This window comes from Dipodomys merriami, unplaced genomic scaffold (assembly GCF_024711535.1).
Source record: "Dipodomys merriami isolate MVZ:Mamm:240054 unplaced genomic scaffold, mDipMer1.0.p SCAF_19, whole genome shotgun sequence".
NCBI classification, from domain to species: Eukaryota; Metazoa; Chordata; class Mammalia; order Rodentia; family Heteromyidae; genus Dipodomys; species Dipodomys merriami.
The window spans coordinates 26,796,016-26,810,967 of record NW_027203270.1 but is presented as its reverse complement, the minus strand read 5'-3'; positions in this window follow the sequence as shown (position 1 = coordinate 26,810,967).

The following is a 14,952-nucleotide window of genomic DNA, read 5'->3' as shown; positions in this document are numbered from 1 at the left end:
AACACCAGCACAGATCATCTGGAGCCCAGACGTACCACCTTCCACAGTACTACCTACTAATGGAGACAAGATGAGTCTGCCCTCCTAGCTGGACATCCTAAAGTGCCTGTCATATCCTCGGCCAGGCAGGCAGCTCAGACTCCAGACACCTCCACGAGAGGAACACCAGGTTGATCTCCCCTCCCAGTGCACAGACCTTCTCATCCACCCCGAAAGAGGAGCTCACATGGGCCACATACCTGGGGACAGACCCACAGCATGAGGCTGCTCCATTCGGCCACCACAAACAAGCAGGTGGCCTCTGAGGCCGAGCCACAGATGTTGGGAAAGAGCCCAGGGTCAGCTGAGTCCTGGATCTGCCATTGGCACCTGTGTGACCCAGAACCTGACCTTTCTCTGAGCCTTAGTTTGCTCATCTGGAAAGTGGGAATGAATAGCACCCCTGTTCCTATTACAGCCAGCTCTTCAAATCCAACATGACTAAGTAGGCCAAAAGGTTTTATAAACTGAGTGTGGCACAAAGCCCACTGTTGTAGCCTATCTTGGCTCCCCAAAGGGGTGAGGCAGTACCCCTGAAGCAGGCCCGGAGGAGGACATTTTAAATCTAGTTCAGATATCTTCTCAGCCACCTCCCTGACCTCCTCCCAAAGAGGGGGGTAAGCCCTGCTGGGGGGTCCAGGGACTGGCTCAGGCTCCCTCCCTTTGTCCTCTGTGGAGCTGTCAGGGAGGAATGCAGGCCTCTGTGAGGACAACAGGACTGGGTGTGATCATAGTGGATCATAGATGTGGGAGTCCCAAAGGTGGGTCCATAGGTCAAGAGACAATTCCAGGGATCCCATTGATTCTGCATTGGATGTCTGTGCATGGAAACCTTGGCTACTCCCCACACAACCTCCCAAACACACCCTCTTCCGGCCCCCAGCCACCCTCCTGCCAGCCCCTCAGTCCCCTGGACCCTGGCAGGCATGTTGGGAGGAATGTGGTCGTGTCTGGGGCTGCCTGACACGTCCCATCTCCCCAGACAGGCCCTGACAACCCCCGCTGAAGGCTTCGGTGTTCCTCCTAGGATCAACCGCTTCCAGAAAGGAAGCCGAGCCGCTGGCCACCCCACTCCACCCGACTCCACCCCTCCCTGACTGCCACCAAAGCAGAAGTGCTCCCCCTCCCACCCACCACCAGCCCCAACAGGGCTTAGGAGATCAGGCAGGAACAATGCTGAGGCAGACTCTTGAGGCTGAGGGCACCCCAAATCTACCTCACCAAGAAGTCCCAAGGGTGTGAGTAAGCGAGGGCCCCACCCTGCTCCACCCACCCCTGACAGAGATTCCTAATCTCCTTCCACAGAAGCGTTCCCCTCCCCCTTCCTACCCTGGTCCAGCCCTGCCATTTCCCCCACTGAGGAGGCCGCAAGGATTTGGGCTGAGGGACAGAGGTGTTGGTGGGAAAGGGTATTGTTGTTGATGGAGAGGAGGAAGAGGGGTGGTATTCTCACTGGAGACAAGCATCCAGAGAGATGAAGGGATGGGAGCCAGGTGCAGAGATCAATACGCTGCCTCCCCACTGCAGGAAAGCAGGAGAGAACCCCTGGAGCCCAGAACCAAGAAAGGTAGCCAAAGAAAAGGCTCCCTTCTGGAATAACACAATGTTGAAACAAGGACACACGATGACCCATTGCAAGAATGATACTCACCAGACACTATGTTGGAAATGAACTTGACAACTTGGCGGGGGGGGGGGGGGGGGGGGGGAGTGAAGGAGGTGAGGGAGGGAAGGGATAATAAGAGAAAAACAAAGGAGAGGTAACAATGCTCGACAGGAAATATATTCACCTAACTCGTGTAACTGTAACCCCTGGGTTCCTCCCTCCTCCCACTGTTCCTCCTCCAAGGGGAACCCAAAAGATAAAGGCAGGAGGGAGCCAACATCTCAGGATGGGACCCACTCTCTCCATCCTGAACTCTGGACTCCTAGGTGAAATACACTGAGGCTAGCAGGCAAGGGGCTTGGTGATCAAGATGCTGCCAGGGGCTCGGCCCAGCAGGACTTCTAAAGCAGTTTTCTTTTATTTTCTTTCTTCCTTTCTTTCTTTTTTGGTCGGTCATGGGGCTTGAACTCAGGACTTGGGCACTATCCCTAAGCTTTTCTGTTCAAGGCTAGCACTCTACTACTTTGAGCCACAGCTCCACTTCCAGTTTTCTGGTGGTTAATTGAAGATAACAGTCTCACAGCCTTCCCTGCCTAGAATGGCTTTTGAACTGTGATCCTCAGATCTCAGCCTCCTGAATAGCTAGGATTACAGGCTTAAGCCACCAGCGCCTAGCTTCCTTCTTTCCTTCCTTCCTTCTTTCTTCCTTCCTTCCTTTCTCATTAAGCTTTCTTTTAATGAGTCTTAAAGTTTTTTTGTGACAGATTTTCTTTGGTTATGTTGTTTAAAAAGTAAGTGATTAAAAAGTACCTATTTTTAGAAATGAATAAGTGAGGTTAACAAGGTTAACAAGTAAGGATCAGATTGGCAACTCTGTCCACTTGAAGCCCTGGAGTAGCCCCACTTCTAGATTTCTAGGCAGGCTGCCCCTCCCTCCAGCTTACCCAGAAAGAAGCAGGTAAAAGAGGAGGAGCCTGGGGCCGTGCCTCTGCGGTTAGCAAGTCTCTGTACCACCCTGCGGAGGGAGACCCATGCCAACCCAAACACATGAAGGTAGGGCCCAACAACCCCCACACACAGCCACCTTGTCTGCTGATACCAAGGCAGGGCACTAGGGGGTGATAGCCCAAGGAAGAAGGAACCCAGACTGAGGAGGGAGGCCCAGCCCCCACCCTCAGAGCCCACAGCACTGTGGCAGAGACTGCCCCTACCTGTAAGAAGCCCTTGGCCTGAACATGGAAAGATATACCCGAGGATGATATACCCAGAAGTTACAGAGCAGGAAGACAGTTGCATACCATAGGTGTGTCACGTAGACCAAATTATTACAAACAGTAGGAAGTATTCTCTCCATACTGGAGTATTGTGGGGACTACATTCCTCCCAGGGAGGAACCATCCTGGCCTCTGAGGCTGGCTTCTGGTGGCTTCTTGAGTTCCCGTGTTTGTGACAGCTGACTCAAAGCTCTGCCTCTACTTTCCACGGATCTCTGCGTGTATCTCTGTGTCCTTTTCTGTCTATTCCAACTGCACTCATTGGAATGAGTGTCTCCCTTCACTCAATGTCCACTTGAGAGAGTCCTGTACCCCTGTCTTGACTTCTCTACCAGTCCCTTTCACCTTGCCCCTCCCCCTCCCCACCAAGCCTCAGCCTTCTGTGTGTAGAGAGAGAAATCTGCTAGTACCCAGGACTGTCACTTGCAGGGACAGACAGTGGGCTGGAACCTGAGCAACCTCTGCCATTAGAGGGCAGGACTAGTGTGAAGGCTAGAACAGGCCAGCCTGAAGGATTGTGGGTACAGGAGACAATCAGAAGTCTTGGAGCACCTCCCAAGGCCCCGGGGGTAGATACCCTTTTACCCAGTTCACTCTGCCACCCGCTGGTTTCCCAGGCCAACTTGCCTATCTGGGCCAAGCGTCCTTGTGAAAACCTGGCCTGACAACAGATGGGCGGGGCATGTCCATGTGTGTGGGCCGGTCTGCAGCCCCTTGCTGAACTGCAAGACTGACAGGATGGACTGATCATCTCATGTCACTGATGAAGAAGGGCCAGGGGCTTCTTCCATCAGGAGGAAGCTCTTCATTCAGGCAGAATCCAGCCCCTGATCTGTCTGGCATCAAGCCCCACTTTCCAATGAAAGGTTCTCTCCTGCTAGAAAAATCCACAAACTTCAGGGGTCCCCGCATAAGAGTCCCAGCAGTTATCTAAACCAACCACTTAAATATTAAGGTGGGAATGTGAAGCCTACTTTAAAAGTGAAAAATATCACCGGGCACCAGTGGTTCACGCCTGTAATCCTAGCTACTCAGGAGGCTGAGTTCTGAGGATCACAGTTCAAAGCCAGCCCAGGCAGGAAAGTCTGTGAGACTTTTTTTGGGGGGGCGGGGGTCGGTCATGGGGCCTGAACTCTGGGCCTGAGCGCTATCCCTCAGCTCTTCAGCTCAAGGCTAGTGCTCTACCACTTGAGCCACAGTGCCACTTCCGGCTTTTTTCTTTTTGCTATGTGGTGCTGAGGAATCGAACCCAGGGCCTCAGGCATGCAAGGCAAGCACTCTACCATTGAGCCGCCTTCCCAGCCCCTGTGAGACTCTTATCTCCAATTAACCACCAGAAAACAGGAAGTGGTGCTGGGGCTCAAAAGGTAGAGCACTCACCTTGAGCTGAAGAGCTCAGGGACAGCGCCCAGGTCCAGAGTTCAAGCCCCACGACTGACAAAAAATAAAAGTGAAAAATATCTAACAGGATCACCCAGGGTCCTGAGCTAGGTGAGGTAAGAATATGTATGGGGTGCTGTGTGTGTGCACCCCTGAGTCACAGTCAGAATGTTAAGAACAAAGATGGTCAGGCGGTAACAGGCTGGAAGTCAATCAATTCACAAGCCCTTCACTAGCTTCCAGGACAGGGAACATACAGCTTTGATTCTACAGCTGTTACGCATGAGGCTCTGCTGTAAACCAAGCCCCAACAGACCGCTCTGTAACTCTGAATGTCCATCCATCCCCCTGCCACTGCTGAATTACCACATCTGATCTCTCTCCTTCTCTAAATCCCTCACATTCCTTAGAATCAAGACCGTTCAACACAACTTTAAGATAGGATTTCTACAGATGGTGTGGCATAACCCAGAGGCCCAATAAAGGAGGAAACGGGAGGGCAAGGAGTGAAGGACATAGAGGGAAGGAGAAGAGACTGAAGGAATGTGGAAGAGGAAATGGATAAACCAATGATGGACGGTGAGTGGATAGAAGGATGGAAGTAGAGAGGGAGGGCTATGGCTGGATGGATGGAGGGATGGATGGGAGAAACAAGGACAAATGGTAGAGAAATGGGGGTAGATGAATCATGAGCTGGAGGATAGATGAAGGGAAGATGGGAAATGGATAGCTGAATGAGAAGACAGGAGGAGGAAGAAAATGGAGGGATAGAAGACTGGATGATGGAAGAATGGATGGATGAGTGGATGGATGGAAAAAAGTGGAGGGAAGATAAATGGATAATGTATGGATGGATGGATGGCAGATGAATGGATGAATGAAAGGAAGAAAAGTGAAGGAAGAATGGTTAAATGGATAATGGATAAGTGGATGGATGGATGGATGGATGGATGGAATGTGAGAAGTACGTAAAAGATAGACAGCCCAGACAGAAGGCAGTCAGCCCAGCCAGAGGCAGGAAGGACAAGCATTCAAGATCTCTTCCCACCTGCACTCTGGTGATGAGAGAATGCCGAGCAAGCCAAAGGAAGCAAAGAAGAACATCCATGTGCTCCTGGAAACAGCTGAGCAGAGACATGGGAAAGTGCTCTGAGAGACCCACACAAATAAGCTAGACCTGCTGGAAGGAACTGAGAGCAGAGACCTGGGATGGGCGTGGCACTGAGACCCTGGAGCTCCACCCTGAGCACATGAGGACCTGAGGATGAAGGGTCTAAGCTGGGGAAGTGGCCACACTTGGATGTGTTCTCTCTGATGTCCTCATGGAACAGGCTTGGGGGGAGAGACAGAAAGAGGAAAACTCATAAGGAAGATTTGCCATTATGTAGACACAGGAGGGTGTTGACTCAGACTTCTCAGCCTCTCTACTATAGCTCCCTAAGGTGCCTGGGGGAGGAGAGAGGGAGGCTAATCAGTGTCTCTCACAGGTGTCTGGCAGGTTAATTTGTACTCTTCTCTGGAGGGAGGGGCGGGGTGGAGGACAATCAAACCAAGAGCTTTTCCTGTCCCATAGGCTGAGGGGAACCTGCGGCAGGGGAGCTGCCTGGGGAGGGGGTGGCATGAAGAGGCTTCTAGGAAGGGCACACTGACTCAGGGTTCGGAGCAGGAAGAGCTCTAGAGGGTGGGGTGGGGAGGGCCTTCCCAGGCAGGGGCGTGGCTGTGAGAACTCCACACCAGCAGGTGAGTCGCTGGAGAGTCAGCACCTGGGTCCGAACAAATGGCTGTGTCAGAGAATCCCAAGCAGCTATGACCCAGGGACAGAGACAGAGGGAGAGAAACCAGCCCCAGTCGTAGTTCTTAGCTTCAAAGGGAGATCCAACCTCTAACAGCTCATCCACTCTCCCAGACTGAGGGCTGTTAATGCAGGATCAGGGAAGAAGCAGGAGCCTCCCCAGCCAGAAAAGTCCAGGGTTCAAGTCTGGGCCCCACCCACCATGGACCAAGCCAAAAGATCTTGACAAGACACTGAAGTCCCCAAGCTTTGGCTTCCTAACAAGCAAAGGACAGACAGTTCCTCCCTGGCAGGATTCTTGAGAGGAAGGGATGGCATTGGTGATGGTAGTGATGGTGATTGTGAGCATACTGTGTGGGGTGTGGTGGGGTAGTGGGCAGTGGGGTAGTGGGGGTACATGGAGGGATGGCAGGATCAGAGGTACTGGGGTGGGGAGATGGGGGAGGTGACAGAAAAGGCAGATGTAAAACTGACATCCATCTCTGTGGACTAAGCCCTTCCAACAATTAATAGACTGTTTGACACAATGAATTGGAGGAAGCTGAAATGGGATTGTAAAGGGGGAGGGGAGTAGGGGGGAGGCAGGCAGCAGGGAGAATGAATGAAAAAGGGAACGGGAGACAAATACAGCCAGAAAGGATGACTCTGATCAGGAACCACTTGCACTGGGGCTTGGAATGTGGCCTAGTGGTAGAGTGCTTGACTAGCATCCATAAAGCCCTGGGTTTAATTCCTCAGTTCCCTATAAACAGAAAACACCACAAGTGGTGTTTGCTCAAGGTGCTAACCTTGAGCAAAAGCCCAGGGATGGTGTCCAGGCCCTGAGTTCAAGCCCCAGGACTGGCAAGAGAAGAAGAAGAATAGGAAGAAGCAGCAGCAGCATTAGACAAACACTTTGATGGACATGTTAAATTGTGGCTTCCCTGCAACCTTTTCAAGCTCAGAAAAATAAATCAAAGGAAAAGGTACTGACCCTGAGCATGGAGTCTTCCTGTGGACAGTCAACGCAGCCTTCTCCAAGGACTAGCATCGAAGCAAAGCTGCTCTATTTGAGTCTTTCTCTATGCTAAACAAGTTCAAGAGCTTTTTTTTCCTTTTCCTTTTCCCTTTCCCTAGTACTAGGGGTAAAAGCCAGGGCTGTGGGCATGCTAGACAAGTGCTCTATCACTAAGTTACAACTCCAGCCCTTTGGGGTTTTTTGGGGGGGTGGGGAGGAGGAAAGGGGAAAGTGTCATTACTAGAGCTTGAATTCAGGGTCAGTGCCCTGTCCCTTAGCTCTTACACCCAAGGATGGCACTCTACTGCTTGAACCACATCTCCACTTCTGGCTTTTCAGTGACAACACCAAACAGTTTCCTCCAAGGAAACTTTTGTTCCTTCCTCCACTACAAAGCCAAGTCCTCTTGTGGCCGGCAGAGGAGCGGAAGCCCACGCTATTTAGTTCTTTGTAAGTTCCAGCACCCAGAGGAAGCAGAGGGAAGGGAAGACATCAGCCAGTGCCAGGCTGTTGGGAAAGAGCTTTGCCCTTGTGGGCATGGATCACCTCCACACTGGAGATGCCAGGAGGAGAAATAGGACTAAGAGCACCTCTCCTTTGTGACTGCTGCAAGGATACACGTTGCTAAGACTGCAGGTGGCTTCTAGTTATTGCTCCAAACCCAGCACACCTGGGACATAGCTGCCTTAAGCAAACCTGAGCTGAAATGGACTGTTAATGCTATCATTCTTTTTGTTTCTTTTCTTTTTCCTGGGCCCATGCTCTCCTTGGCTCTTTTTTTTTTTTTTTTAACTCAAAGCTGACACTCTACCATTTGAGCCACACCTCCACTTGCTGCTTTTTTGGGTGTTGGTTAATTAGAAATCAGAGTTTCCTGGAATTTCCTGCCTGGGCTGGCTTCAAACTGCATCTTCAGATCTCATCCTCCCAAGGAGCTGGGATTACAGGTGTGAGCCACCAGCTCCCGGCTTAGAACTCAAACAAGAGCAAGGGTCTGTTGCCCAGGGGTCATTCTCACAGCCCATCTACAAGTCATGTACCCAACAGTCAGTTGCTGAGACTTGCTGGACCTCAGTTTCCTTACTTGTAAAAATGGGGTGAATCAGGTGCCTGTGTTGGTGAGGAGGCTTTGCAGAGAACAGACAGCTGCCCCTCTGTGGTCTTGCTGCCAGAATCCAGTGAGGGGAGGGAAGGGTGTCTACCCAGGTGCTGGTTCAATCCCTACGAAACAAAACCCACCAGAGTCAAATAATAGGTTGAGGCATTTTGAGAACTGTCAGAGGGGGAGGGAGAGAGGAGGAGAGCAAGCATTTAGTGGATACCTACTGCGTGCTTTTCCACCCTTTATTCCCTTCAACCCTCCCATGAATCCCTCTCAATAAATGCTAATACCTGGAACTTACAGTTGAGTCTCAGACTTACATGAGGCTCAGACTCATGAGGGATCCCAGGTTGGTCTTAACCTTCCCTCCACTGTTGTCACACCATCCTCTTTTTGTTTCTTTTTGGTTACCATTTGCATATTCATACTATTATCAGGGCACAAAGCAAATTAAAGATCTATGGTTCAAATGTTTTTTTTCTTTCATGCAATTGTTTCTAACACATTTATAAGATTATTTCTTTGTTGCTTTGTATGTCCCTCCCCCACAGTATAACCCCTGCTTTCACTATATTTGATGTTGTTATAATTTGTGGAGGGGAAGGGGAAAAACAAATAAATAAATAGGGATACAGTGGACCCATTGCAACAATGAGATGTACAAGTCCTTATGTCAAAAAACGATCTTTACAACTTTGGTGCGGCGGGGTGCGGGGGGGGAGGGGAGGAATGGGAAGGGATGGGAAGGGGAAACAAAGGAGGAGGCTACAATGCTTGATAAGAAATGTACCCATTACCTTGCCCGTGTAATTGTAACCCCTCTGTACAGTGTTTTCACAATAAAAAAGAAGAAAAAAAATAAAGATCTATGTTATGGTAACATAAAAATCCATAGGGGGGAGAAGGGGAGGAAGATGGGAAGGGATGGAAGGGGAAACAAAGGAGGAGGCAACAATGCTTGATAAGAAATGTACTCATTATCTTTTTTTTTTTAAGATGTTACAAGGCAATGTAATTTTTTTATTTTTTTTATTTTTTTTGTCAGTTGTGGGGCCTGAACTCTGAGCCTGGGCGCTGTCCCTCAGCTCTTCAGCTCAAGGCTAGTGCTCTACCACTTGAACCACTTCTGGCTTTTCTGCTTATGTGGTGCTGAGGAATCAAACCCAGGGCCTCATGCATGCAAGGCAAGCACTCTACCACTGAGCCACCTTCCCAACCCTGTACTCATTATCTTACCCATGTAATTATAACCCCTCTGTACGGTATTTTCACAATTAAAAAAAAGAATCCATAGGCCAGCCAAGCATGGTGGCTCATGCCTGGAATCTCAGCTAATGGGGAGGCAAAGAGAAAGCAAAAAGAGCTAAGGATGTGGTTCAACTAGTACAGAGCTTTGCCAGTAAGAAACTCTGAGTTCAAATTCAGAAACTGGAAAAAAAAGGGGGGGCCAGGTCAGAATATTAGTGCATGCAGCTAAGATTTTTATGAGATTTGTTGTTTTTCTGTTTTCTTGCTTGGTATTTTTGAAAGAGGCTCAGTCTACAGTCCACGCTGGTCTCAAGCTTCCCAGAATTACAGAATTCCCAGAATTTTTCTAACCCCTAAAATTATAGGTGTGTGTCACCACACCCAGCCCTACCATCTACAATCTGTTTTTAATTAAGACGTCCATGTGGTTTTCAACACATTAATTAACTGATTCTTTGGTGATTAAACTTCTTATTTGATTCTTTTTTGTTTTCTTCCTTTCCTCCCCCTCCATTTGTTTTTTTCAGTGCTTGGCAGCAAATCCAGAATCTCACACAAGGTCAAGTATTCTACCAAGCCCAATTAATGTGTGTTTACTCATAAACACACACCCATACACAATTTTATACCTGTGAAGATGAATGGATGCACTGTTTTTTTTTAACCCTTCCTCTGTTGCTTGAATTCACCCTCATCTTCTTTATCTTCTCCCTACATTTACGTCATCCCCCATCCCAGTGTGTGTGTCTCTGTGTGTGTGCGTGTGTGCGTGTGTGTGTACGTGTGTGTGTGTGTGTGTGTGTGTGTGTGTGTGTGTGTGTCCTGGGGCCTGGGAGCTACCTCTGAGCTTTTGCTCAATGCTAGTTCTCTACCATTTGAGCCACAGCCACATTTCTGGCTTTTCTTGGTGGTCCATAGAAGATAGTCTTGTGAACTTTCCTACCAGGGCTGGCTTTGAACCACAGCCTCAGGTCTCAGCCTTCTGAGTAGCCACCAGTACCCAGGCCCCACACATACACATTTTGGGGTGCTTATGTTATCACACACCCACACACTATATGCATTTGCATGAAGGAAGAGATTGGCTACTGCTTGTTAGGCACAAGCGAAATCAACATATTACGTGTGTTGTTCTACAATTTGCATTATTCTCTCCAGCATCCACAGACATCTCTCCTGGCCATCTGACAAATGTCCAACTTTTTATTTCAACAGCTGCTCAGTCCTCCATCAAATGAATAGATCATTATTTATATATGCCGCTATTACCAATAGAAAAAGTTGTTTTCTATTTTCTACCTACACAAATATAATGTAGCAATAAATATTCCTTTACATGTGCCCTTTTTCTGTTGTGTTTTTTTTTTGTTTGTTTGTCTTTGTTGGTCGTGGGGCTTGAACTCTGGGCCTGGGCTCTGTCCCTCAGCTCTTCAGCTCAAGGCTAGCGCTCTACCACTTAAGCCACAGCACCACTTCTGGCCTTTTCTGTTTATGCAGTGCTGAGGAATCAAACCCAGGGCCTCATGCATGTGATGCAAGCACTCTACTACTGAGCCTTCTTCCCAGGAAAGAAGGCTTGTTCTTTTATACAGGGGTTCACTGTTGTCCAGGCAAACTTGTTAGCATAAGAGATCTTCCTGCCACAGCCCTCAAATACCTGGAACTACAGGTGTCTGCTACCATACCTGACTCATCTGTCTTTTTATGCTGATCTTTTGTTCTATTAATTTAAATTTGAATTAAGTCCCATAAATAATTTGAAAACCATCATTGCTATATATTCACACATAATAATGAGGCCCAAAAGTCTGAGAGAATAAAAACTATAGGGGCAGAACAGTGAGTGAAATGTGTTTCATTTTCCACATTTCTTTTATGTTCTTACACTATTTGATAGATAAAAGCTGAAGGAGGGAAAAGTATCTCTTTTTTAATGTGTAACAATCATATAATTGGAGGAAGAAAAGGACTCTTGTGGCTGGGCAGTGTGTTAAACAGGGAGGTGAAAGCAGAAATGGAACCTCTTCTGTCGGGAATGGAGTCTCTGAGCCAGGCATGGTAGTATATGCCTATAATCCCAGCACCAGGGAGGCCAAAATAGGAGTAATTTGAGTTTGAGGGCAATCCAGGCTACATATTGAGACCTTATAAGAGGAAGGAAGGAAGCAAGGGAGGAAAGAAGGAAGGAAGGAAGGAAGGAAGGAAGGAAGGAAGGAAGGAAGGAAGGAAGGAAGGAAGGAAGGAGGGAGGGAGGGAGGGAGGGAGGGAGGGAGGGAGGGAAGAGAATCCCCTGAATAGCTTCCATCTTAGGCATAGCACCCCTTGATCTGCACAAGACCCCTTTCAGGGATCTTACTCAGTTGGGGAAGGGTAAGCAGAGCTCCATCTCTCCACAGTACTGACCCACAAAGTCCACTGAAGGACCAGGCCCGGCCCAGAGCTCCACTCCCTTGATGCCTGTGATAAAAGGGACTCCAGCCCTCCAGGGCTCACAAAGTTCTTTGCATTTGCTTCTACAGCTGTTCAGGCATAGCCACCAATGGAGGCTGCCTAGTGCTCACGAGATGAGAAGCTCGCTTCCCAGGGCCTCTAGGAGCAGAGGCTTCTAAACCCCAGCTCTATCCTGAACGTCCCTGTGAGCTGGGCACTGGGGGGTGTTGTTGACTAGCAAAACCACAAGCTTCCTTTGTGTTTGTGTTTCAAGGAGCCTTCAGAAGGGCTGGCCACTGGCAGTCAGAGAGAGGAACTACAGGCCTAAGGAATTGCATCTCTCTACCACCCGCCACCCAGAGACACACTGGGCTTGTTATAGCTGTCAGAAACAATGCACCCAAAGAAAGCAAAACCTTATGAGCTCGCCACTAATTCATTCACATCACTGGCTGCGCTTACAGGCTATCATTAATTTTTACTCCAGTTATTGTCTTAGCACTTTGTGTAATTATCTAAAACAGTATTTCCCAAACCTTAACACTAACTCAAGCCTAAAGAATCTGAGGGTGCATTCCAAACACACCAGGCCCAGCCTCCTCCTCCCACTCCTCCCGTCTGGGACTTCAACATTGAGTCAGGCAGCCAGGAACAAAATGCAGTCTGACTGAGGACTTCATTTGAGAAATGTCAGCAAACAGGCACATCTAGGTAGAAAAGTTGGCTTCCTTATTGAAAAGAAAACACCTTTTTTTCTGCCTTTAAACTGATGTTTCATTAAAAGGGCAAAACCAGCTACCAGCTGGGTACTGGTAGCTCATGCCTATAATCTTAGTTACTCAGGAGGCTAAAGTCTAAAGATCATGGTTCAAAGCCAGCCCAGGGAAGGAAAATCTGTGAGACTTTTATCTCCAATTAACCACCAAAATAAAACCAGAAGTAGAAGTGTGGCTCAAGTGGTAGAATGCCAGGCTTGAGTGAAAAAAAGCTAAGGGACAATGCCTAGGTCCTGAATTCAAGCCATAGTACTGGCGCGCGCGCACACACACACACACACACACACACACACACACACACACACACACACACACACACACACACACACACACACACACAAAGTAAAATTTGTGTCTGCACTACACAGCAATGAATAAGTGAAATGTGGTTCTCTTGCTCTCAGGGAGCTTTATTAACTAGCTTCCAGACCCCAAAGAACATGTCTTGCATTTTTGTTCCTAATCAATTTAGACCTTGCTGTTTGTGGTTTAAATATGGTCTCTGCCACCACTACCTCCCAAAACTCATACAGAAACTCAAACCCTAAAGTCCTTTGCTAATGGTTTTACAAGAGTGAAACTTTGGCAGGGGAAACTGCCACTGGTAATCCTAGCTACTCAGGAGGCTGAGATCTGAGAATTGAAGTTCAAAGCCAGCCCAGGCAATAGAGTGCATGAGACTCCTATCTCCAATTCAGCACCAAAAATTACAGAAGTAAAGCTATGACTCAAGTAGTAGAATGCTAGCCTTGAGCAAAAAAAGCTCAGGGACAACAAACACACAGGCCCTAAGTTCAAGCCCTAGGACTGGCACCAAAATAAGTAAATAAATAGAAGCATTTAAAAGACACACCTTTGGTACACATGTCTTGAAACAGGCACTGCCATCCTTTGCCAACAGATAAGAAAAGTGGCACAACTTATCTTTAAATCAATTTGACAGTACAAACTTGGCCATACAAATGTAAACATTTGTGTCAACCTGGGACCAGTGGGCTCTGCCTCTAGTAACACTAGCTACTCAAGAAGTGGAGGATTCAGATCCCAAAGATCAAGGATCAAAATCAGCCTAGGTAGAAAAGTACATGAGATTCTGTATCCAAAATAACCAGAAAACATTAAAAAAAAAAAAAAAAAAAAAAACACAGGCTGGAGGTGTGGCTTAAGTGGTAGAGAACCAGCCAAGTAAGTGTGAGGCCTTGAATTTGAACCTGAGTACTTCCAAAAACTTAGTAACTACATTTCTAGGAATCTAGCCTAAGAGAACAAAGCAAAATATTTGTGACAGTGGTGCATAGAAAGATGCTCAATGCTGTGCTCCTTTCTATGGCAACAAGAACAAACAGCAGAAACAATTAAAATACCTAATACTTTTTTTTTTCTGATCGTGGGGCCTGAACTCTGGGCCTGGGCACTGTCCCTCAGCTTCAGCTCAAGGCTAGCGCTCTATCACTTGAGCCTCAGTGCCACTTCCAGCTTTTTCTGCTTATGTGGTGCTGCAGAATTGAACCCAGGGCTTCATGCATGTGAGGCAAGCACTCTTCTACTGAGCCACCTTCCCAGCCCCCATCTAACACTTTTAATAACATGGGAAAGTATGATTTCTCTTATAACAGTCATCAAAACCAAGGCTCAGACTGGGAACTGGTGACTCACACCTGTAATCTTAGCCACTGAAACCAGTCATCTTAGGCAGTTTGAAGCCAGCTTGGACAGAAAAGTCTGCAGGACTCCTATCTCTAAGGAACAAGCAAAAGGCTATGTATGGCTGAAGTAGTAGAGCACAAGCCTTGATAGAAAAGACCAAAATGCAAAGCCCTGAGTTATACCCCAGTACCTACACTAAATAAATGAAGGAAGGAAGGAAGGAAGGAAGGAAGAGAGAAAGAGAGAGAAAGAAAGAGAGAAAGAAAGAAAGAAATCAAGGCTCACTGTAGCTCAGTTGAGGAGCACTTGCCTAGTATGTGTGAGGTCCCAGATTCAATCCCCAGACTACAAAAGGATTTTTAAATGAAAAATGGTGTAGACATCCTCTGTTAACTATAGTTATTACAAAATACATAAGCATATTTTGTATATGCACGAGAATAAAAATCTTGTTACCACTGGTTACCTTCAGTGTGAGACTTGGGGTTCAGTCTGAGTGAGTCATAGATGTACCCTATAATCTGGAGGACCCAGTCAATGATGATAAAAAGAAAGGCCAAACAACTAACAATGATCATTCATTGTCAAGTCATGAATCAGGCTCAGCGACCTTAAAGGAGGAACTTGGAGTTTAAGTGGTTTGTCTTCACCTGCTAGGCAC